General features: G+C 46.3%; 1 long non-coding RNA gene across 1 annotated transcript; it reads right to left on the bottom strand.

Annotated features, from left to right (window-relative positions):
* Positions 1-20,609: 20,609 nt before the first annotated feature.
* LOC142771625 (uncharacterized) lies at positions 20,610-25,164 on the bottom strand. Its single transcript, XR_012886027.1, has 4 exons — positions 24,969-25,164; positions 23,560-23,645; positions 21,835-23,195; positions 20,610-21,088 (listed from the first exon to the last, which is right to left on the bottom strand). It is a non-coding gene; the product is annotated as an uncharacterized LOC142771625 (long non-coding RNA).
* Between the last annotated feature and the right edge of the window lie 1,155 nt (positions 25,165-26,319).

Below are 26,319 nucleotides of genomic sequence, written 5' to 3' on the forward strand. Positions count from 1 at the left end.
CGAACGTCTGCGTGTGAGTCTAAGACACAATTGAAATCCCCTAAAAGTACCACATGTCGGGAATTTAAAAGAAACGCATCAAGAGATTGGAAGAACGCGTTTGAGTTCTCGCGTGTTGCTGGGGCATACACGGCAACAAATCTTATTCTTAACGAGAAAAAGGTGCAGTCGAACGCCAGCACGCGTCCGAAGGCATCGAAGGAAACATGATGGTCACGTAAAAGACCTCGGTTAAAAATAACGACTCCGACGCCAGTCGAATGCGTGCTGGCGTACGAAAAGAAACAATCAATATTGAACGCGCGCTTGAAAGCGAGTACATCAGAAAGCTTGAAAAAATTTGTTTCTTGCACAAACAGCAAATCACAATGCACTGAACGTGCGAAAGCCAATACCTCAGCCTGTTTTTGTGGATTTCGGAAACCTTGAACGTTAAAAGTAATAACTTTTAGAGTAAGAGCCATGGGGAAAGTGAAAACATTCTATAGGATCACGCAAATGCAGGGGTACCTTTATCAGGTGCGGGAGCCAATGCCCCGCAAGTGGCTGAGTCATTTTTTCCGGCCAGGCGATCCACCGGAGGCTCGGGGCTTTCGGGATCGCGTCGAAGTCCGCAGGGGACTTCTGTCTCTGGTGGGGGCTTCTAAGTCACGAGTAGTTATCCGGTGGCGTTTGGTGTCCGGGTTTTTGAGCGAGGATGGTACAAAGACGTCTCCACTGTCCTGGCTTATGTCACTGGAGCTGGCGTCTTCGTCAATTTGTAGGGGCGCCTCACTCGTGGTGCTGTTGGAGTCCTCGTAGATGCAGGCGTCGTCGTCTTGAGGTGTAGACTCCTCGATGACACCTGAACTTGTTGTCGACTGAGCAGCAACGCGAGGAGCCTCAGATGCAATATTCCCATCCGAGACGCCGTCTTCACGAGGCGCTTCGTCTGACGAGGGCTTGGCCTGCGATTCCTCAGAAATGGCCACGGGACGCGGGGAACTTAAGTTTTCAGTACCTGGAGGGATTACCAGGCCCGGAATCGTTGGAAACGCAGTGGGCGTCTGGTGCAGCGTCGCGATTGGCACGCCTTGGTCGTGGTCGGTTACCACGGCTCGCGTTGACGAATCGTCGCACTTATTCTTAGATGGCGTTCCTGGTTGAAGTGGGGGGAAATCCTTGGATGCCGCCTCGGAATACGATGGCCTGATGGTGCAGGCCACGGTGGCATGCGGGTCCCCACAACGGCGACACGGCAGCGAGCAGCCTTTCCCGTCATGGCCATAAATGCCGCACCTTCCACAAAATGGAGCTGTGCAGTTCATGCGGAAGTGACCACTGTCTCCACATCGACGACACACTCGCTGGATGCCTTTGTAGTCACAGGTTACTCGATGGCCCGCGACTTTGAGGTAGTTGGGCACCGGTGACGAAGCCTTCATTTCCATGCGGACGTATCGCGTCCCAGTGGTCACGGTTGGGCGCGATCCCATGAGTCCTCTGGTGATGTGCAGCACCTTCCCGTAGGGAGAGAGTGCTTGTGCGAGGACTTCGCTGGGTACGCGGCACGGCAGGAACAGGACGGTCACTTGGGTCACTTGGGGTCCCAGGGGTACGATGGCGACGCGCTCTCCTCGGATGATGAGGTGCGACGCGTCTACGATTTGGGCCAGTGCGGCCTCACTGTTGACGGTAACTTGGTAGTTCCGGCCTCCAAAGTGCTGAACGCAGTATACTTCTTCGATTCCTACTATTGAAGACGTCGCGTCAACGACGTCTTCGGGACTAGTCCCCTCGGGGACGACTACGTCGAAGGCTAGCGCCTTCTTTGGGGGCTGGCTTGCCATGACGGGCGTCCGCCAGCCCAGAGACGCCGTGAGACGCTAACGACAACTTGAGACGCTAAGACGCTCCTTATGGCGTGGCTTGTGCGTCCTTCGGAGTAGGTAACCCCTAGTGGCACATACCCGAAATAGCGGTCCTTACGATTTTGACCTCCAAGGTGGTTCCGATGAGAGATTTCTTCTGTGCGTTGTTGAACAATAAAAGATAGTGCTCAATGCACATGTAAATGGCTGCTAAGGGGGAATGAGAGACATGAGCAATCGGTCTTTAGGTAACGCGCCCGCTGCGATCCCCATTAGCAGCTATTGGCATGTACATTGAGCACGATCTGACAAGAAAGGGTTGCTACGTTATAATCGCTGGGTGTAACCTCCTTGGTTTTAGAAAGGTTTAGCGAGCGTTGGGCCACATAGCCATAAATACAGTGAACTAGTATGTACCATGAACTCGAGGTGGTTAAAGGTGGGAAGTAAACCCGAAGCGCAAGCCGTAAGAAAGTGTGCATGTGCCACCTCCCGTTTAGTCCTTGAAATGTCCGCTGGATGGCGGTGCTTCTATATGGAGAATATATGATGAAAAGATGCGAGATGGTGGTACTTGGAGTGCTGAATAGATGGACGAACGGACACACAGACAGATGCATGGATGGACGCATGAACGGACGCAGGCGCGGATGCATGGATGAACGCAGGGACGGACGCACGAACAGACGCATGCACGGACGGGTGGATGGACGCATGGACGGTTACACAGACGTACGCACGCAGGAACGGACGGAAGCAAGAACGAATGGACGGACGAATGCTTCGCCCGACTCCCCATCATTCACTCCGTGGATATGCTGCCATTTTTTATTCAAGTAAATGTTTTCACTCAATCAATCAATCAATCAATCAATCAATCAATCAATCAATCAATCAATCAATCAATGAAGCTGACTGTTGAAAGCATACAAGAACAAGAATCAGCGACGTCTCCTTGGAACAGACACAAGCTCAGTGCATTTAAGGTTGTAGTTCCGTTGCTGCAACAGCGCTTACCCATTCTAATCAAGAGTTTGATATAAAGCTCCGCGTCTCTTGCGAAAAGTAGTCTTGCTGCCTTTAATAATCGATACATTTTTAATTAAAGGCACATATTCGGCAAAAAAAGTTGTAGGAGAAGCTTGCATCACAGTTGCTGATGAACCAAAGGAAGATATTGTCGGAGCTCCATTATGTCAACATTCCAACAGCATTCAGATGCAAGGCTTACTGCTCTCTCATAGTTGAGCACCGAGTACTCAAGATCGGTAAACATAATTTTCTAAACAAACAGATACTGCGATAAACAGGTGCGACGTTCCGATGCTGCTGCGGGGACCTTTTCTGCCCTACCATCCGTGTCTCCAACGGCTACAGATGAACGAGAACATGGAGCTGTAGTAGAAGAATGCCAGAATTCAATTCTAGAGCTACATTAAACTACGAAGAAGAAGTGTGCAGTTTGGCCAACCAGAGCACGCCATTTTTGCCAATCTCAGCGATAAGAACAGCCACCATGGTTGACCTCATGTCTGTCCCAGGCAAACATGCCGTGACATGTTCGACGTTGGCTCAAGCCGAGAAAGAAACGCTTGTAGGCACCGACGCACCGGACTCGTCGTTAAATATAGGAGCTGAGTGCTTAGTAGACTACTACTAAGTGGTTCTAAGAGAGAAAGGAAAAGAAAAGTGAGCCCCGTAACTGTCTGCTTCAGCGAGCGACACCTCAACAGTAGCTCACAAGGGATGGGGGTGAGGAGGGATTAAAAGGGCAGGAATAAAGGTGTAGAAAAGAGAAGGAGGCGCGAGGTGGCAAGCCAGAGAGAGCGACGACAAATCGAGGGGATAGGAGAGATAGGAAAGATGGAAACACGGTCACAGAAGTCCGAGGACGGGGCACCACTTGCGAGAGCTCTTGTCGGCGTCAGTAGATGGCGTAGAGCAAGTCCAGTCGGTCAGATCTACACTGTCGTCGAAGGTCATCGGCGTCAGGAAACGACGTAGGACGAGCCGACGTTGCGAGATATACGGGCGCCGGTGTTTCGTCAGGAACAGAATTGCAACTGATTGAGCAAAGCCCATTGGCTCATTCCGAAAGCCAGGATCACTTCTTCCATGAACAAGTAGCAAGACGCCATGGGAGCTCTTTATTAACGTGTCTCGACAAGCAATGCGTGATCAGGGTCGTTGGAGGTGGCGACAACGTTGACGCTGCAGCCCTACTACCATTTCATCCGTCAGAAAGAAGCTTCAGCCTCGGAGTCAACGTAGCATCGGACTCTCTTCTAGCCTAGACGGATGTGACGTAGAAATGCAAGCCCCGCGCGAATTCAAGCGTGCTTACAAGTCTGGTACCAGCTCGGACGGCACCCGGGATAGCCGCTCCGAGTCCCAGCAAACGAAGAAACCTCGACCCTCTTCTAGAGGGTCGAATTGTGCTGTGTAGTATGTGTACTCCAGTTCCCCCGGACAGATCCACGGGGCACCGAATCGAAAAACACGACCAGGTCAGTTCCTCACAATCATTTCAATATGGCTGACACCTTGAAAATCATTTCTTTAAATGTTCAAGGGTTACGTAACCCAGTAATGCAAGCCGAAGTCATCAGCATAGCCTACGCAGAACATTGTGATATTCTGTGTCGGGTTCCACGCGAATGGAAAATCGCGGGCGTAGTGTTTATACCCAAACCGGGCAAGCCACTGGTAGTCAAGAACATGAGGCCGATCTCTTTCACGTCGTGCGTCGGCAAGGTGATGGAGCACGCCTGCCTCAATAGGGTGATGACGCTCCTCGAAAGGCGAAACGCGTTTGCCACCCACATCATCGGGTTCCGGAAAGGACTCTCCACACAGGACTCAATGCTGCAAATTAGAGAACAAGTCGTTGATGCACCAAGCACGCACCTTCGCGCCACACTCGGGCTCGATCTCAAAAGTGCTTTCAACACTGTGAGGCACGCGGCCATACTGGAGAAGATCAGTCAGCTAAACCTAGGGGAGAGATTCCACCGATATGTCAGCAGCTTCCTCGACGCACGAGAAGCGCGAATCAAGATCGACGGGGTTATCACCAAAGACGGTCGAGATAGGAGGTGCCGGGACGCCGAAAGGCTCCGTTCTCTTCCCAATGGTGTTCAACCTCGTTACGATTGGCCTTCCGGAGTGGCTCAACGCGATCAAAGGCATCAATCATACAATCTACGCGGACGACATTACGATATGGACCACAGAGAGCACGAGTTCTTTGAGTATGCAAGATAGGCTGCAGCGAGCGGTAAGAGAAGTTGAGAAGCACCTCGAAGGAACGGGGCTCGTCTGCGCTCCAGACAAGTCGGAGATCCTGCTGCACAGACCTCGGAAACCGGGACGTCCCCCGAGGGACGTGGCCGAAGTCTATCAGACAGGCGTGTGTGTCACGACAAAAGAAAGTGTCCGCTTACCCACGGTGTCCAAGATACGAGTCCTTGGCGTCTGGCTGGAAGAAAACGGTGCCAAACCCGAGCTGGTCAGCCGGCTGCAGAAGAAAGTGGCAGCCGCCGTGAACCTGATACAAATAATCAGGAATAAGAGGAAAGGAATGGAAGTGCACAATGTAGTGAGACTAATACAGGCCTATGGTTTAAACCACATTACGTACGTTGCTGCTTACGTCAATTGGAGTACAAGCGAAAGCAATAAGCTGGACATGATCATCCACAGGGCTTACAAAACTGCATTAGGCGTACCTCACTACACTGCCAATTGCAGACTCTCTGAGCTGGGCGTACACAACACGCTCGCCGAAATCATCGAGGCTCAAAGGATTGCGCAGCTCGAAAGAATGTCGGGCACCAAGACCGGAAGAACCATCCTCGACTCCCTCGAAATTTGTTACCACGGGATGCGGGGACTGAAGGACGCGCTATTGCCAGCGGTCAAGAATGCTATACTCACAGAGAACATGCCCAGAAACATGCAGCCAGTGCACGATGCCGAAAGGCGCAGATGCAGAGTGGAGGGGATCCTCAAAGAGCACAGCAGCTGAGAGGGTGTCCTTTTTGTCGACGCTGCTAGATACCCCCGACCCGACTGAGGACAAGAGCAGAACGTACGAGAGCAACAACAACGCCAATCGACACCTGCCTTCTCCATAACGGTGGTCGACGCGAGGGAACAAACTCTGGTGACGGGATCTGCGAGGCTTCCATCGTCTGAGGTGGCAGAAGAAATGACCATAACCCTCGCAAAAATTCATAGTGGAAACGAGGACACTCTTATCGTGAGTGACGCCAAAATGGCGGTCCGAAACTTTACAAAGGAATTGGTCTCTGTCGAGGCGGCACACATGCTCAACGCGAAAGCCGGAGATTTCAAGTCTGGTGCGATTGCTGCCAAGTCTCTCAAGTAGTTCCCTGCGTACGTGGGAGAGCTCGGCAGCGACCAAAGATCTGACCTCCCGTCGAACCACAACGAGCGCGCCCACTTCGTCGCGAGACTGCTAACCTGCCGCGACGCAGACGAAAGGTCTACCGATGTGCGACACATTGACAATTGCGAGGCACTTGAGGTCAGAGGACATAATACCTCTACGACGACAATAACAGACCCCGACACCTTACAGGACTGCAAGGACATCATGGTTACTTTCCACGGGATCCTTAAACATTATAGAAAAACGCAACGACGTTACCCACCACTCCACATGCAGCTAGAAAGTTCTCGGGCGTCTTATCTGAGGCGTCTGCAGACCGACACATTTGAGAATCCCCGACACCTGCATAGACTGTGTCCCTCGCTCCACCCGTCACCCGACTGTCCGTGGTGCGGGCACGAGACAGCCGACATGGCGCATATACTTTGGGAGTGTGAGTGCAGTGTTCGCCGCGACTACTCGGACGAGCATGAGTGTACCCCAGGATGACTGGCTGAGCGGTGGCGAGCCGCCCTTCTCAGCCCACGTGCCGAGGGCCAAATCCGGACTGTCCAGCGAGCCAGGACTATTGCCGAAGACATCGCACGATGCTCAGCGAAAGACAGCTCCTGGAGGCCTAGCCCAGGCCAGCAATTCCTCGTTGGATCCAAATAAAGTTTATTGTCTACCTACCTGTGTTTACAAGAAACCATTTTTTTTTACCATTGGCCACATTCGTGCATTCAAACGCGCCTTTAATCTAGACTGTTACTGTTCTTTCGCGACATCTCGCTTCAGTGGAGTTGGAATTATTATTTTTAACCGCGCTCTTCTACGCAATCATCATGCTTTCTATGACGGCATAAAATAGGTGTTGGCTTTTGACTGCGTCCTATCATCCTTCACGCTGCAGTGCGTTTTATGTATTTACGGGTCAGCTCAAGCAGCGATGTTTAACAATTTTTTCCGTGAGCTGGACGTGTATTTTCTAGACGGCCGTCATGTCATACTCACTGGAGATTTTATTGTGTATTAGACACGCGATCTGATGTGCAAGGTCCAGGATGGGGTCACTCTGATTGGAACGCGCGGTAGCTGCGTCGCCTGGTCCAACATTTCTCTTTGATAGATACGCACAGACCAGTGCATGGACCACAGTACGCCTAGACTAAGCGGCGTAGCACGTCGTCTAGTCGGTTGGATCGTTTCTTATTGCCGTAGCTTCTTACGCATCACACTCCGATGTACTAACATTACCATCATCCCCTGTTTATATATCAAACCCCCGACCAGTGACGCTCGAGGCTTACTTTCCCTTTTCATCATCAGTGAGACCTTGGCGTCTTGACATCCACATTCTGCACGACGTGCGTTCACGCTCCAGTTTATCTAGAATCTTGCGCGCCTCTCTTTTGGGATCCGGTCCAGAGGAGTGGGATGCGCTCAAGACACAGTGGCGTTTACACTGCTCAGTAGCGGGGCGTGCCCTTAGGCGCCGTACGTCCAAAGAACTAGCGGACACTGCCACAAAGCTGCGTGTTGCTCTTCGGGTTGATCAGCCAACTCCCTTGATGCGCGCATGGCAGCGAGAGTTACGGGGTCGTTTTCAACGCCTTATTGCAGCGTCGTCGTTGACGGCAGCTGCTTGGAACTGCAGACGTAATCCGTGTGCTCACCCTGAGGTTCCGCGCATTGCGAAAAGCTCGCTTCTCAACCGGTCGTATCCACTAGGAACTCAGGCCGCCAGATCCTTGCCAAATGCGTTACCACCGGCATGTGATCGATCAGTTTTCCTAGCTCACTTTGCCAACATGGCTCGTACGACAATGTCCGTGGTACCACCAAGACAGCCACAATGTTAAGTAGGCTCGCTTAAATTTCATCAGAAGTAGCTGAACAACTTTACACAAGTCCGTCAGCTGACGAAGTAAAAGAGGCACTGTCTTCCACGAAGCGTGGCTCGGTCCCCGGGCTGGGCGGGTTGCCTGTTGAGTTTTATTTAACTTTCTGAGACGACATGGGTGCTCTTTGCACCTTTGTTATTTGCCGCTGATTTGAGAACTTTGATTTCACTGACAGATTTCGCGATGGTCGAGTTGTTTTAATACCTAAACATGACCCATTGTAGACTCACCCAGAGGAGTGGAAACCAATAGCGCTCCTCAACGTTGATTACAAAACTTTCGCAGCAGTTATCTTTCGACGTTTGGGAAGCCTGATGACTTCCTTAATAGGTTATCATCAAGCATGCTCTATTCCTGGAAGAGAAATCTACAGCCTCTCCTTTGTAACCCGCGATATAATTACGTACACGTTAGCAAGATCAGCTCGGGACTCTTAGTTTCAATTGACCAAGAAAATGCATTCGATCGCCTCGAACATAGCATTATATTTAGCGTAATGGCAGTATTTGGCTTCTCCTGAAACTTCATCGAGCTTCTAAGAAACGCATACCGAAATATGCGCAACACGTTGTTTCTTGAAGGTTTAGAGAGTGCGCCATTTCCTGTTACCCGTCGTGTTCGCCAGGGGTGTCCTTTATCCCCTGCACTTTTTGTACTCAGCCTCGAACCATATCTTCGCTCGCTAATCACTTATCCATACGTTCGAGGCTTCCCTTTTCTAGGTAGTGCTACCGGGACGGTGACAGCATTTGCTGATGATATTGTCACAGGGTTATGACGTCAACAAAAAAACAGACAGTTGGATGAAGGTTAAACTGTTTATTAGGGCGAACTGGTGCCCGGTAAACTGAAAGTCGGATCACAGTAGCAGACCTGCACTGATAGCGGTGAACGGATCATCAGCCGTCGATCAATTGACCAGTGGCGAAGCGCGTCGGCATTTATGCACTTGCCGTCGAATGTTCTGGCGTTATCGCTAGTGGTGACGTAGGCTCCAGAATAATCTGTATAGTTCACCGAGTGGGCGTGATCTTATAAAAATGACCTACTACACTCCTGAAGCTTCTCGAAGACTGCAGGCGCGGTTTGCGCTGAGAATTACGTAGTGTATTGGGGCGATAACAAAATTTGAGAACAAGAACGGGACAATATCACGTTGTATTTGAAGAATGAGGACAGTTTATTCCGTAGCCTACGACTTTTTGCTGCGTATGACACGATTTCAGGTGCTGCATTAAATTTTTCAAAATGTCGATATTTATTCATTAGTTCCCCAGACGCCTGCCTAAGTCCCTTTTTTTGGTCTTCAAAAAAGTGACTTCATTCGCATTTTGGAGCTTGATTATACTTGCTACGGCATATCAGCCTCCTTGTGGGTTTAAGTAGTCGAAGATGTAAAACGACACGTTCGGGAAGCACAAGAGTATGCCTTACCGATGCTCGGAAAAGGGTATTTAACACAGATGGCGTTTTGCGGCCATGCATGATACATATCTCATGTCGTGCAGCCCCCATTCCGAATTACTAGGTCGTTGCGATCCCTAATTGGCTTTTTTTTCTGGTCAGGTGGAACAGAGCTGGTTTGCCGAGCAGCTCTTGGGCAACCGAGAAACTGCGGTGGATTCGCATTCCCACCCGTCTCTGTTCGCTGCCGGCTGCTTGCTCTACGACTCTTAGTTGGGTTGTTGCATGGTGATCAGTGTCCCACGCGTGATCTTGCCTACTATTTCTTAGACACCAAGATACGCTATTTACTACCAGATGCACGGCTTGATTCTGCTCCGCAAATACCTAACGTGCCTGCATTTTACTCAACGGCAGTAGCATTTTATCGACACGCGCAGCACGTTTGTCCCGATGTGGACATTATTCAAAGCCGCATTGTAGATACAACAGCGGCTCTTCTGCTTCCTCTGGTTCCTCCAGCCCGTTTAGCACGATCTAGACATGTCTCGTGGAGCGCGATAACAGCATCGTTTTTGCCTGGTCACCTCCGTGACTTTATGTGGCGTCTTGGATGGAGAGTACTCCCAACACGGGACAGACTGGAGAAGTGGGGCATGGTCCCATCTTCCAGTTGTCCTAACTGCCGATTACAGGAGTCTAACAAGCATATGCTGTAGCATTGTGTCTTCACAAAGGTGTTTTGGAAGGCCGTTAACAATGGTTTTCGTAGCCTAGGTGTTCATCGCTTTGTAACTTCTGGACGCTGCTCGCGTAGTCGCTTTGCACGCCTTCTAATAGCTGCGGGAGGTTTATGTTTGTGGCGTAATAGGTGCGAGGCTGTTGCGGCAGGTCATCGTCGTGCCCTCTTTCCGATTCTGGAGCGCTTATACTCTGAACTCCTATCGTTTCTGTCGGAGGAATCGTTCTTCATTAGGGAGGAAGAATTTCTACGACAATGGTCGTGCCGCTTTCTGTCCCTAAATGACAGACGTGTTCGATTAGTCTCCCACCTGGCCTGGTTTTCATAGCCAGATAACCTCTCAATGTCTGATTAGTACATGTAATCTGTAAGTGTGTACTATTTCTAGGTGTTTGTGTGCCCCGTATAGGTGTGAGTTCTTGTACATATGCACTTCATTCTAACGCTGTCAATTATGTAAATTTTACGAATATTGATACCTGTTGTATATACATGTTAACAACTTCGCCAAGTCTTGTAAATTCGGTACATATATCATTGTGTACATTATATATATATATATATATATATATATATATATATATATGTAGTCATTAGTAACATGGACTAGAGACCCTACGGACTTGGACACTTTTGTTTACATGCGTCATGTATGTTGTGCTTTGTCATTTGTTTGTTATTGTGCTTGTTGTATAGACGCTCGTTCCATAGGTTCGTTTCGCCCCAGGATAGAATAAACATTTTCTAACCAAACAGTGAGTTATGTGAGGCCCACGGGATGACTTTATGCTCTCCCATAGTAGAGTATCAAGTACTGTAAATCATTAACCACTTATTCTAAACATATTGTCCATAATGAACAGTCACTGCAGAATACCTTTAATACTTTCCATATTTGCGGCATGATTTCTGGTGCAAGGTTAAACTTTTTTAAAAGCCAATATTTATTTATTCACAACACAAACGTTCATACCAGCATCACGTCGTCTTTACAGTGGTCTTCTAACATTACTATACTGGGTGTCACTTTCACTACACGGCATCTGGTCATCCGTTGATGATTGATTGATATGTGGGATTTAACGTCCCAAAACCACCATATGATTATGAAAGTCGCCGTAGTGGAGGGCTCCGGAAATTTCGAACACCTGGGGTTCTTTAACGTGCACCAAAATTTGAGCACACGGGCCTACATTTCCGCCTTGATCGGAAATGCAGCCGCAGCAGCCGGGATTTGATCCCGCGACCCTCTGGTCATCCGTCGTACAAACTCTTCAAAGTAATGTAAAAGCTGCCAGACATTTCGACTACCCCATCTTGGAACGCCGGCACTTATCTCAATCAGTTTACCTTGGGAAGTTTTGGTATCTATGTCATACTCTAAAATCCCCGCTCCACGTCTCCAAGAAAGTTTCTCAGAGCTGCATCAGTTCATTTTTCTGGCCTGTTGGCACAGAATCGTTATCTCGTCCGGCGTTGGCTCATGCACGAAATCAAGGTGGTTTTGCATTCCCCGACGTTTCCGTCATGGCTTCTACCTTGTGTCTCTACACTTTATTGCGAATATTTAGGTTGGTTAACCTCCCTGCCTTTCTTTTCCCTCTATTTTCCTTCCTTCCTTAAGCAATGATGGTAGACTCACTGAGTAACTAGCTCACTACAATCTGGGGCCATTACTACGTGTCTTCTTGCCAGATAGCCAAAATAACCGTGGTCCCCAAATCAACTAAATTGCCTTATTTTTATCGATCTCTTCTGGCATTTCACCGAAGCTTGGAGGCTACGTTCCCAGAAGTAGAAGTCACCGGACCTAAAGTGCTGGTCACGATGGCCGCCCTTCTGCGGCCCTTGTAGCCCCAGCGTCGTCAATCTACGCTGAACCACCCATGGAAAAGAACAGCTGCAGCTTTTTTGCCAGGCCATCTCCGTGCAGTTCAGCTGGGGCTTGCTCCCCACTCGAGATCATTTGCAACGATGGGAGGTGGCACGCACCTCCACTTGCCCCAACTGCGTCATGGTTGAGACTAATCGACATGCGACGACTTAATGTGTTGTCGCCCACGTTTTTTGGTGAACGGTCCATGCTGGTTTTCGAGGACAGAGAGTGCGAACATTCGTGTCCGGCGGCCGCCTACCACAAGGGCACTTTTCGGCTCTTGAGCAGCATTTTCTTGCCACGGAATCAAGCTGATGGTTAGTTTCTTCAATGAAATATCATTTGCTCTTTATAATCCTGGAGTGCTGACCAGCAGGTTGCGGGATCTAATCCTAACCACGACATCTGCATTTCCGACGGAAGCGAAAATACCTGAGGCCAGTGTACTTAGACTCATATACTTTCCTAAAGTTACCTAGAGGCGCTGTGATCGTTCAGTGACGATAGGAATAATAGGTACAGTACAGGAATTTCCCTAGCCTGTGTACTTGCGGGTTTGAATCGCACTTGTGGTTTCATTTATTGCTGTGTTTTGAATTTGTTTTGAAGGAAAAAAAACATATTGAATTTCGTGGCCCGATTTGAAATGGTAAGCCTAAAGCTTAAGGTAGTGAAGTGCAATTGTTGAACAATTACTGCTTTTGTATCGTAACAAAGCAGTTCCAAGCCGCCCGAAGCCAACCGGAGCCGAAAGTACAAAAACTACACAAATCGTATACCTTGTATGCTACCCGTCATTCCCATGCTCACTGAAGCGCCATGTGTAGCATCTCTGAACCTCATTAGTCAGCTACCATAGACACTAGCGCCAGAGTTCCCTCTAGCGTATTTATGGGAAATTCTATGCTTCAATTTGGGTGCAATTCAAAGAATCCCGGGTAGATAAAATTTCCGGAGCTTGCTCTTGACCATATCCTATGGCAATGTCCAGCATTAGCCAAAAAGGTCGCGGCCTCCAATGAAGACCTTCGGGTGCGTTGGCGGACTGCGCTGCTCAGTTCGGGCCTGGACAAGCAACTTTGGGCGACCCAGCAGGCCAAGGAAGCTGCCGGGAGACACGGTCTCTCCGTTGGCTCCTAGGTTGGAGCCCATCCCAGCAATCTGCCGGAAATTAATAAAGTCTACATCTCTCTCTCTTTTTCCACTATGGCAGCTCTTATAAACAAACCGCGGTTTTGGGACGTTAAACCCCATCAATTATTAACTTTTAATAATCAAATATAAACGTTTGTTATGCAGAGTTTAAATTAAGGTACGGTGTTTCTCGCGAAAAGAAAGCTTTGAGTCCTTCTTGCAGACGTAAACACCTTCGATTTCAACCCACAATTGAGGCAAAAACTTTCAGAGAGGCTTGTGCAACAGTTGATGCTGAAACATAAGACCACAATGTTGAGCGCAGCGTTGCAATTGATTCGATTTGTGACAGTTGCAGGGTCCCTATAAATCCGTTTTGTCGGATACTATTCGCTTTATGAGCAGTTGCTCAGTAAAATGTAATGCCCACGGGACGGCTTTTTTCTCTCCCATAGTAGTGTATATCCTACTCTAAATCGTTAACAACTTTTACTACACACACTATCTGTTTTGTCGGAGGAACTCTTCTCTCTGGGTGAGCAGGCATTCCTTCGACACTGGTCCTGCCCTTTTGTGTTCGTCTGCGAGAGACGTGTGAAGCTTGTTCTCAGGCGTGCCCCGTTTTGGTAGGTTAATCTTTGTTTAGTACTCGCACATACAGCTTGTAAATACTATGTAAATACCGAACACATCCATCTTTACGTTTCATTTGTGTGTTCTCTGTTTACCATGCATTGTACATATGCAAACATAGCTTTTTGTAACAATCTTTGTGTATCTGCGTATGCTGTGTTCCGTGTACACATGTAAACATATCTTTTTGTAACAATTTTTGGTGTGTCTGCGGATGTTGTGGTCCGTCACGATGTCCTGTTGGATCGTAATTGATGTTCACTGTTCTTGAGAATAAATTTCTCTAAACACAACCATTGTCTCATTAATGTAATATTTAGCAAGAAAAGGTTTCGCTGGAGTTGTACTTATGTCCCCCGCCTGTGGTAATGTAAATTTCTTCAAACACAACGTACTTGATGTGGTCGATCAAGGAACGTGGACGTTAGAGATGTGAGTACACGGAATCGAATTTTCTTTGAACGCGTTTTCTATTTACGATGAAGAGAACGCAATACCTTTTTCCCGCTTTTTGTCTAAACACTAAGTTATGCATTGAATGAATACACTGATCTATCTTTTAACACGCCCTCTCTTATGACAAATGGAGAATAACTTCGAAGTAATATTATATCGACCTAAGTAGTGTTCGAGCTTCACTGTGGTGGTTTCATGCGTCCTTGAAGAGGCCCTGTAACTCTTTTTGAGAATGGTCAGAAAACGCAGCCGATCGGTAGAAAGGTTCCTGAGAACACGCGAGCCAAATACTATAGCGTTGCGCGCGGCCTATAAATTACAATAAATGCTCAAAGTTGACTAAAGATCGTTTCTTCTTTTGTTGACAAATGACGCTACACGCTCGAAAATCACTGCTTCACAAGGCAAGTGTCAGACATTGGCTGATTTGCGCATGGCGTACTCGATCGTTACGGAGGACGCAGCGAAAAGCTCCGACTTGCCCACGTGAGTGGCGCGGGAAAGTTTGGATGTGCCAGCCAAGCTTTGAGTGAGTTTGTGTAAACGACCCCATATTTGTTTCGCGCTTTTTGGCAATTAATGTGGCGGAGGATCCCCGATAGGCACTTCTAGAATGGTTTGCCTTGCATACTTAGGTCCCCCGTAAAGCTGGGGACCTAAGGCAGGTCAGTGTGGTACATTGACCTGCCTTGAGTTGGTGTTCACTTCATTTTTACTTCTGCGTCCATTGTGGGACTTGTTATCCGTGCACGTTGCCAATGAACGCTATTCGGGCACCGACATAGTCCTCTCTAGGCTGCTGTTAACCTGAGTGCCCCCCCCCCTCTCCCACCAAAACACTGCCTAGGTTATGACGTCCACTTTTGTAACCCCGTCTAACAGCCCCGAAAAGAAAAGGAGAATTCACTCTCCGTTCCGTTGAAAAGGTGTACAGACCATTTTCCATTGACACCTGGTCGCCGCCGTGCTGCGCAGTTAAGGTGCTGTTTTCTTGTTTCTGCGTATCGCGACGTGAATTAATATTAGCACGAAACATTGCACGCAGCAACCCAACCATATTCGTGCGTATGCCTCTACCGTATAACGCTGTCAGTTTAGTTGTTAAAGATACAAAACAAAAGATGTGCAGCCCAACACGGAGACACCGAAACTCATCCGTACAATAGCCTTATAGGACTCGACCAGCGGGAGGAGGGGGAAAGGTGGTAAATGTTGACCCCCCTTCCCTACCCTCCTTTCGCGCTAATGGAGCACACTGTATACGGCCTGCGATCGAGTCCCACGCTACGCAGCTTACTCAGCATGGATATAGCTTGCAGTACAAGGAAGTGCCTTGATAGTACGGCTTTCAATAATAGTATAAGCATGCAGTGGAGTACATATTACATCATCAGCCGAAATGGGAGACACGGATCGGCTTTCCTGGATTATTGATTGATTGATATGTGGGGTTTAACGTCCCAAAACCACCATATAATTATGAGAGACGCCATAGTGGAGGGCTTCGGAAACTTCGACCACCTGAAGTTCTTTAACGTGCACCCGAATCTGAGCACACGGGCCTACAACATTTCCGCCTCCATCGGAAATGCAGCCGCCACAGCCGGGATTCTAACCCGTGACCTACGGGTCTGCAGCCGAGTACCTTAGCCACTAGACCACCGCGGCGGGGCTTTCCTGTATTATCGAAGTTGCCAGACTACTAAGTCTCAGTAGGCTAGAAAAGGCTGTTGGACTGCTCAGGCGAAGCATGCTCACAGTACCCAAGCTTAGCTTTGCCTATAAGAAATGTTTTGTAGCACTGCAGGCTGAATATTTTCAATAAGTTTGTAAATGCAACAAGAGACGCCAGTTTAATCACTTATACAAAGACAATTTGCTTTCCCAAGTTTAGAGAAAACAAGTGAGCGCATTGGTATTTAAAACAATAAATGAGGATACGAAGTTAATCACGACATAAAATTCGATAAACCAATGTGATGCCAATCATGGCTATGATAACAAGACAGCCAAAGGCTCAGTATATTTGAGAAGTATATTTGGTAGAAAATATTGATGTTTCACAGCATGTCAATTTCATTTTTTTCTATTATATTATGTTTCTTTCTTCGAAATTCCTAAACTCAAGAAATGAATTGATCACACCTGCAAAGAACTTTTTGAGTGCTACATATCGGGTTGATTTTCACTAGTTCAGCTGGGCCTTATGAAATATTTATCGCTGCAAATGTTGGTGACCACTTTGGGAGAACCAAGAAAGAACTCGTTCCGTGTTGTTCATCTTTTGGAAACAGATAACACAATAATCGAGACAAATTTCAAAACCCCATTGATATCTGAGGTTTAACGTCCCAAAACCACCATATGATTATGAGAGACGCCAAATTTCAAAACCACACCTGCGTTTTCAGTCCGCATATGGAGCAATCGTGATTATTTGCAGATCTGGGCAATTCATTTAAGAACATAAAGCAGAATCGTGATGAGCTTTAGACATAACGCTATTAAGGACCGGTAATGTACTAAATTCGACAGCGGAAAACCCGTATGGAAGTTGATCGCAAGGGTCTGACGTTTTCAATTTAAAGCACTCGGAGTAAATGAAGGGAGAAACAAGCGATTGTACCAATCATATGTTATGGTCAGGATTTTAGGGCAAGCTTGTTGAATACACCTAATTATTATTGATTTCAGAAATACTGCCAGCCTCACACATGAGGCCTTAAGAAGGGGTGGGTCATACATAAAAAGTAACATATAAAAATACGACAAAAAAGAAAACATACCAGGCGTATATAGCTACACCATCGAGAACTAGTGCATCAAAGTGAAACGCCAGTATTTACACAATCATGCCGATTTTCGCATGATATCAATAATAGTAAAATGTCATCTTTCAACAGCCAAGATCTCGTTAACCAAAGATTGCAAAGATTAAGGAGATAGAGAGAATTACTTAGCAACGTTTTGAAAATGGTTTTGTTGAGAGTAGGAACCCCTGCTAATTTGGTCGTTAAGCACGTTTACTTATTTATTTACTGCATACCTATATATTTACTGCTCAACTGTATATGATACTGCAAAACTTTGTGATGAAACCAGGAAATAAATACAAAAATAAATAGTGGCATAGCGATGTACGAATAAAATTTAAACAAAAGATTCTCCCATTCACACCCACTTGGTATTAGTGCAAGGCCTCTGTGGAAATCATTATATTGAACTCTCAAGACTGGCTGTCGGGGGATAAAAGTATTATTGAAGCTCTTTTTTTTTCCTCCGAAGATTACGCGACAGATCTCGCTAATGACAGATACCCGAATATTAGTCGTACACTTGTTCCCGAAAAAGAGGTTTTCCGAAGGACGCGCTGCAGACGGGTGAATACGGTACAATCTTTTCGCAGAGTTCGGCGCAATATTCCGAGGAGGCACGGGCGTCCGAGTATCAACAGAAGCACCGGTGGTTCGGACCCTTTGCCCGACGCAATATTCACGCCCCGTGGACACAGGCCTGCGTGTCGCCGGGAGCTGCAGTGCTCGGCCTGTTCCGCCTCAGAGGTCTCCGTTCGCGCCTTGTACAGGTCGCACCGGCGCAATTTCGGGCGCGTATCCTTCGACAGTGCGAAAAGATTGCTTTGCCGCGATACGTCGACGCCACTGTGTTGCTTGTGTTGCGTGCCTCTCGGGGCGAGGGATTCGTTTTGCTCCGAGAAACTGGACCAAGTGAGAAACTGTGGCTTTTGAGAGAGAGCGTTGGTGTGTCGTCGTAGGCGTAGCCAGGAGGCACGGGGTTGAACATTTTCATTTTCACGGGCATATATACGCGTTTATATATGCCTTGTTTAGAGGTTGGCTGAATCCTCTCCCTTTCCCCCACAAAATATTCGTGGTTTCGTTCTTGTGTGTCGACCACTGTGTGTCGTTTGTGTTGTGCACCTCTCAGAGTGAGTGTCGGATTTTTTTTTTTCAAGAAACAGGACTAAACGACAAATCGCGACTTTCGACAGACCGTGTTGGTGTCTCCTCGTAGGCGTAGTCAGTAGGCGGGGGGTTGAAATTTTTCAGATTTCTATGGGTATATATACAGTGACACATACAAACGCACCAACATGTTAAAGCTTGGTTGAATCCTTCCCCATTCCACCGGCAAAAAAAACTTCTGGCTTCGCCCCTGTGTGTCGACACCACTGTGTTGTTTGTATTGGGCGCCTAAAAAAGGGAGGAGGGATGCCATTCATTCAGAAATCAAACTAAATGGTAAATTGTGACTGTTCGTTGACAGCGTTGGCGTGTCATCATTGGTGTAGCCAGGAAAAGTAGTTTCAACCCCCCCTTTACCTAAATGCTTCAGTTTTTCATCTGTACATACACGCACACGTACAAACACTCTCACAAACATACTTATCGGTTGATTGAGCCTACCCCTGAAAATGTTTCAGGGTTGCCCCTTGGGTGTCGAGTTTAGACGGCGCTGACTTTGAAGTGTTGTCACAGACTCTTTTTTCTTCTCTTTCATTCCTTAACACTTCCTTTCTCTTACCCGGCAACAGGGTAGCAAACCATAAGCGTATTATTAACTTCCCTGTCTTTCCTTTCTTCTCTCTTTCACCCTCTCTAACAAGGAAGAAGGTCGGGAAAGGATGGTAGGCGTGTAGAGATGAAAAGTCGTTGAACAGGGAACGTCGCTCAATCCAACGCTTTGACGAGGGTACTTGTCTTCGCCAGGGCAGGCAATACCCTGACGTAGGCAAGCCCTGCTTGACATCCTGACGAAGACAGGTCGTCTTGTCGAAACGATGGCTCCTGATAAATGTCCTATTCGAATTGAGTGAACGTGCGCCACGTACTCGCCGGGCTGTGCCCTTACGCTAAAGTATGTCTAAGAAGGTGACGAAGCTTCCAAGCGAGGTCCCTTGAGTGACCTACAGTCTCGGATTTATGCGTGCGTCAAGGTGTGGTGTGCTTACTAAACTGCACAGTAAAAATTTTTACACCCAGAAGGGTGTAAATGAGCTTGTCCCGTGGACGACACCCTAAGGGTGTTAATTCAGCACCTTCCAAAAAGGGTGCTTTACCATGCACCCTTAGAATAGGGTGTACATGTAAAAAAACTGTAGGGTGTTAAAAAAACACCCTTAAGGAAGGGTGCCTTCGATGTCCATCACTTTTTTAGCACCCTCTGAGGAGGGTGCGAGAAGGGTGCACAAGGGTGTTGAGTGCCCATGGCAGGGGTGGCGAATACTGCCACCAATAGATATCAGCATGCACTGATTAAACACTACTTGAAGAAAGTGGTCCTGATTATCGATGGTGCACCACCTGTCGAGCTCCATTCATTGCGTGTGGGCAAAAATATAAACGCGTACAATCGTGTATGAACTTGTGCTGGATCTATATATACTTCAGTGTGTATGCATAATGCGTGTTACAGAAAATGAAGCCTTGCTGCCCTTGCATATTGCGTTTATTTAATAGGCAAATAAAACATAAACTTTTCTTCTGCCACACAACTTTTTCACCAGATATACGTTCATGTATACATACACTACACATGCAAAACCTCAAATGTATATTATATTTTTTTCAGTTTCACTTTATTGACAATTCTTTGGAACATACAATTACACTGGTTTCAGTTTAGTATACTGCTTCAAGTACATAGAGACTACAAATGAAATACACGCTAATATATCCCTATAATTCTTTCAAGTATCTACAATCCCAGTGGTTTCCAGTTTAATACTCCTTCGTGTACACAATCGGTTAATAGGAATGAAATACAGGCAAATATATACTTATGATTCTTTCAAATATATACAATCACCATGATTTCACTATATACGCCTTCATGTACACAATCATTCCCAAGAAGTGATGCACACAAAAATATATATGGATAGTGTTTTCAAATGTATACAATCACAGTGGTTTAAGCTTTGTATTCCTGGATGTATAACAATTGGTTATGAGAAATGATGTACATGCAAACATATACGGGTTTTCGCACATATAACTTTAGCGAATACTTAAGAAACCAATACAATGATCAGTAACACAATATGCTAAAAACGAACACAAAACTGAGTCAGGACACACAAAAAACAAAAGAGGTAATGCATAATTATGGCTAATGACACATCTGGGTTACTTTATGCCAAATGTCCCAGCCATATTGGCAACCATCTCAAATGTATTCGAGAAACTCGTGCTGCATTGAAAATGGTGAACTTCTGGAATATTTAGGAGAGGAAAAATATTTGGTCACGTGGCTGCCTTCTGAACTTTCTGGAATGCCGTCTAGGTGTTGTATGTGAAAAATTTTATTTTAAAAGCAACGCTCCTTCTTTCCATACGAAACTCGGTCTACGTGTTACGTAACAAGAGCTTAATTTGGGAGAGTTGGTTCATCGTGGTTGTGTGCTAGTCACAGCGCGACAACTTTAGGAAGAGACAGAAAGGACAGGAAAGAGCACAGACTGTCAACTGAATTTAATGAATGTGCTACGAGCGCTTTTATACGGAGTACAAGAACCGTGTTCATGCGCGACGACACGTGTGAGCACTACAAAATAATTTTAACTGTGAAAAGAATACTCCCTCTCGGAAAGGATAAGTGAACGTGTAGTGATGCACTGATCATTGGTTTACCTGATAAAAAATATTTCTACAAACGTTAAATTGGCATTAAGTAAACCTATTCTCGTGACGAATGGGGCAAGATTGACTATTCCTGTTGCTGTTTAGTACACACACTTTGAAAGCTTGCAAGGGGTGGAAAACAACACGCTAATATCATATCTGCTGGCTATTTTTCTAGTTGTGAGACACGTGATGTGGTATAACATGCAAAGGTTTTGGTCATTGTTTTTGTTGGTCCTGTCTTCTTTAACTTTACTTTCTGCAGGAGGGTTTTGCAAACGGGTGTGAAGATTCTGTTGGGATACCCAGCATCTTTTAGTCTTTTAATCTGGTTTTTAAGCCTGACCTCACCCTTGTGCTAACATGACTTCTGAAGGGTGGCCTGAATACATGTGGTATCAATTCCTCTTTCTATTAATTTTGAATGCCCACTATCAAAAGGCAGAACATTCTTAGCACTCCTGGGCTGATAGCACCAGCCAATACCCCAACAGCATCATCACACTTGTTTGCGAAACCCTCCTGCAGAAAGTAAAGTTAAAGGAAACAGGACCAAAAGAAAAAGAGAATGACCAATCACCTTTGCATGTCACTTGGTACTACGTACATAAGGTGTCTCACAATTTTAGGAAAAGAGCCACCAGATATGACATTGTTGTTTTCCACCCCTTGCAAGCTTTCAAAAGTGCATGTACTTACAGCAACAGGAATAGTCAATCTTGCACCATTCGTCACTAGAATAGGTTTACTGAATGCCAATCTAATGTGTATGAGATACCGCTAACACGTGGAAAAGTAAACATAGGACAAACTGGGCAATGCTTCAATGATCAAGCAAGACAGCATGCTTCAAATGTTAAGAAGGGCTATAGTAGTCTCATGGCCGGACACCGTAAAGAATGTAAGTGTAGTCCTAGGTTTCATAAAACACGGTTTTTGAAAAAAAAGCAAGCAGAAAAATGAGAGATTTTAGAACTCTTTATCAGGAAGGCCAAGGATCAATGCATCAGTACACCTTCACTTATCTTTTCCGAAAAAGAGTATTCTTTTCTCCGTTAAAATTATTTTGTCATGGTCACACATGTGTTGTTGCAGATGAGCCCTGGTCTTGTGCTCAGTATAAAAACGCTCGTAGCACCTTCAATAAAATTCAGTTGACAGCGCTCTTTCCTGTCCTTTTTGCGATAAGATTTTTATTACAGAAAAGAATTTCATTTTCTTACAGTTTAGGTATAATGATGAGTTTTCATTGTATCACAACATGGAGCAAATTGTATCTCAATACGGACAAAAATCACGATTTTGTGAAATTCGTGATATTTTCTCGTATATTTCAGCAGCTTGAGACGTATAAAGATATTTTTTCCTCAGAATATACCTTCTGTGGAGTAAGTATTCACTGCTCAGATATTCATACAAAGTGCAATATTGCAATAAAAAATGCAAACATAACACATTTTGGCTTTATTCTTGGAAGCGAATGTGGCAAAAAAATTGCACTATTATTATTGAGCTTCAAATACCTTACAGAAGCACATTTACTTAACAGGTAGACCGAATTTGCTTTAGAAAAAATAAGCGGTAGTTTTAAAACAAAATTTTCCACAAACAGCACACAGACGGCATTATGCCAGGAAGTTATAAGCCAGCCACATGAACAAAACTTTTTTTCTCGCTGAAGTATTCTAGCAGTTCACTGTTTTCAACGCAGTAAGTCAGCACATTTTTTTTTTTCAAATACAATTCAGATGGTCGCCAAAGTGGCTGGGACGTTTGGCATGGAATGGTCCAGCTATATTTAAGCAAAATAACTTACACAAATAACAATATTTGTTCATCTACCACGACCACACTAGAAAAAGTTGTTCAGGCATTGTGACACTAAAATTTTCAGTGTCGTACTGCCTGAACAACTTCTTTGATAAACTCCAAACTCACGCCGAGAAAAAGCCGCTCAATCACGGTGGTTGTTAAAGGCCTTGCGGCCGTAGACAATGTTGAAAATAAAAAAAAATCAACTCATCAGTGCTGTCACTCCTTCCTTCTTCGTCATTACTGACACGGAAGATTTTTCGGTTATCCATGTGGAGGTTCAGGAAGTAGGCTTGCTCTAGGCTGGGTCCAGGGTAGACTACGCAGGACGTCAGCGGCACCCTCTCATCCTGTAATAAGAGCAAATATGACTTCTCATAAAAAAATTTTCGTGCTGTTCTGGCAGCACCATATATAAAGAATGTGTAGTGTGTATCCTTCGAAATGGCGTGCAATTGACATTACACTGAACTCGAAGCATACAACCCATACATTCCAATAATTTCGTATGATAAAGATAAGAGTTTTCCAGCATACAGCGAATTCCCGAAATGAGGTGAAGTGTGAGACTACAGCTCAAAAATGGCATTTACGAAAGCCTGAACTCACTTAAGAATCAAATTCCTTCTAGGGTAGTGAGCCAGTGTGAAAAACAATTCTTAAAGTACAACGTTTAGAACATGTAGCATTAATCAAAACGCACAAGAAACTTACCTCTTCATGTACAAACAGTGAAGACATCTCTGCTTTCTCTTTTACATGAGAACAAATGATCTTGGGCGTGGCACTAGCGAAGAGGTCTGCAAAAAAAAAAGTAAAAGATTTACTTACTTAAATCACGCCTCTAACAATCTGAGGAATTGTTACAAGTCACCAATCAGTGCAATTCTGACTGCCTCTATAAGGGCATCAAAAATGAACAATTTTCTCGTTCTTTCTACTCTCACAAGACGCTCCGTCAATGGAATCTAATCCAAATTTGACGCTGTGCTTCCTATTTGCCTGCTTTCTAGACGTAGGGCTGCGAACATGTGTTTTGTGCACCTAATCTAGCACAGAAATTCGTCATCTATAATTCAATCATCTTAATTCATTGTAATTTGATAAAAGATGTGATAGCTCGTCCAGTTTTTAAAGAGTTGCGGGCCTGCAATAGGCACTGCCTTGCACGTATGAAAGTACTTCTTTAAAAAAAAAATTCAAAGCTTGCTTTCAGAAAAAGCGTCTGGCATATTTCGACAACCAAGCCCATCCTCTGATGGCAATCAGGGGCACGCTATTAGCGATTATTGACTACGAGATTTACAAACGTAACCCGTGCCTAAATACTCAGTTAAACACAATCACGCAAGTAAGAGCGCTCGAACGACACCAACGCGCGCGGACGCCGACTACGTTGCAGCAGCCATGACTTATGCTAGAGCAACCGCACATAGCTCCAACAGTCACGTATACTCTCTCGATTCTGTTATAACGCCGAACATTATCGCAGATGAAAGCGAAGCACGAAAACAGCAAACAGAAACGAGGGAAAACAACGCACGGCGATGGCCACAACAACGCGCCTTTGGAAGTCTGCTAGATCTTTCCCTGTTGCTGGTGGCACTTGTCCTAAATAGCTTAAAAGACCGAGGCGCACGTGCTGGGAGCATCGCGGCATATCAGCACCTCCAACTATACCGTCTTTAAGCAAAAAAAAAAAAGAAGCCATTTCGTACAGTGCGCCTCTGTACATAATTTTTGCTTTTTCTTTCTTTTTTTGCGCTTACACCTACAGAAGCACGTTGCACATTTGAGTATTAATAGAAATGTTATTACGATGTAGCCCAAAGCACATCTTAAAACAATATCAATCACTTTGTGCAGTGTAGAGACAATGTGCGATCAGCAACTAATCCCGCCCTTGTTAAGTGATCACATCACTCACTGTATGAGTGATGCAGGCACTTACACAACATCGCGCATAGCAGTGTGAACTCGTTAAGTCCCACGTTTAATCGGGCATCTGCAACAGGCCCGCGAACGCATGCTGTTGTAAATGGCTGGCAGCCTACTTCGGCAGAGCTGCTGCAGGCGCCCAGCTAGCGCTGTATGATTACTACCTACGAAAACAGTACACTCACCGTTAACAGGCCCACGTTGTCCGTATCCGCCACTCCATGAATATTCCTTAATCCGAGCGTCACTTCGAACACGGTGTCATGCGTGACCACCATTGAATATGCGCCTGTTCGCTAGAACACACACAGCGACCAAGACCCCCGACCAACGCAACGCATTTGAAAGACTGATGAGACAGAGAGGGCAACACTGAGAGAGAGAAGGAGGAGGCACTGGCGGCGGCGTGGCGGCGCCGGAGCTGTCGACGCAGGTGTTCGGTGACGCAACTCTTCGCTTATCTACGCCGCCGTTGTGGGAGGAACGCTGGCCGGGTTGAGCGGGGGGGGGGGGGGGGAGCGGCAAACCCGCCAAGACGGCGCCGAAAGGCAAACGCTATGGCGCATACGGCGGACGGCCGTTCAACGCGGAATGACTCCTTGTAAACGGCCACTCTCCTTCCAGCCAGTCGCACAGCGACGCAGGTTATTTACCAGCCTCGGGTTCTTTGAGTATTTTGACGGAATGCGATTGCAGTGGGCGAAAAATAGGGAAGCAAAACTTGCGGAAAACAAAGTGCACCATGGAATGGCCAGAAACAATAATTATTTCGTCCTCGGTGGCATTAGCGGGAGAGCATCGCTACACCTTTCTCCAGAGGAATTTCTTTTTGCATTGTCTGTGTCTGGCACTTCCGCGTATGGTGCCGCAAACACTGAATGCGTAGTCGAAGCTGGAACAAATTAATCCACAGTCGTGGATGTTTAGAAGGCTTGTCACGCACCACGAAACGTGCCGAGGTTGTTATAACAAACTTTTTGCTGACCACATGATCAGCACATAATTTCATATGATTACCCAATGAGCTAGCTAAGCACCTGTAGCAGAGGCAGGGCACGTTCTTGTTAAACGTTGTTAATATAAACTATGGTTGTGCATAAGTTCAGTGACAGCTTTCCGTGTGAATTGGTCATAACCCACGTTTTCGAGCGTAGAAGCGCCTCAACGGAGCTAATCAGTTACCACAGCAAGTTCGTAAGCAATGATGAGGTACGAAAATGTGCAGCTGTTTTCCATGTACTGAATAGTTAGTGTACAGTGCCTTGACCACCGCCATTTCTTAAGCCACCTCTCATATAGACTCCCAGTCTGAACAGGTGTGGGACCTTAAACACTAAGAAGCAGTGCCCCCCCCCCCGCACACAAACACGAAATTTGAGGGCGCACGGGCTGATGCACACGCATACTTATTCACAGGCGCACACACATACACGTATACACACATACGGCAACACACACACGCGACCGTAAACGCACGCATGCATGGGCGTACACATGTGCACAGGCACGCTTAACACAAGCACGGACTCGCACATA

The sequence above is a fragment of the Rhipicephalus microplus genome, chromosome 9, assembly GCF_043290135.1.
Source record: "Rhipicephalus microplus isolate Deutch F79 chromosome 9, USDA_Rmic, whole genome shotgun sequence".
NCBI classification, from domain to species: Eukaryota; Metazoa; Arthropoda; class Arachnida; order Ixodida; family Ixodidae; genus Rhipicephalus; species Rhipicephalus microplus.